The following is a 267-nucleotide window of genomic DNA, read 5'->3' as shown; positions in this document are numbered from 1 at the left end:
TAAGAACAGATGTGTTTCTCATTTTATAATTTTATATTGAGATGGTACCAGAGTTAAAGAAGATAAGGATGTTTGGTTTTTTTTTCTTTTCTTTTTTTTTCTTTTTTTCTGGAGATGGCTATTTTAAGAACAACTTCTGTACGATGTGTTTTGCAAGATGGATACTAGTTTGCCAGAAGTTTATTTGCTTCAGTATTGTGCTATAGACTGCACATTTATACCAGGTGGTTTGAATATGGGCTCTGCTTCTGTAACTCCCACGCGCCC

The sequence above is a fragment of the Nipponia nippon genome, unplaced genomic scaffold (assembly GCF_047370975.1).
Source record: "Nipponia nippon isolate SJK-2023a ecotype South Korea unplaced genomic scaffold, ASM4737097v1 scaffold_2, whole genome shotgun sequence".
Taxonomy (NCBI): Eukaryota; Metazoa; Chordata; class Aves; order Pelecaniformes; family Threskiornithidae; genus Nipponia; species Nipponia nippon.
Note: the sequence above shows the minus strand (reverse complement) of the source record.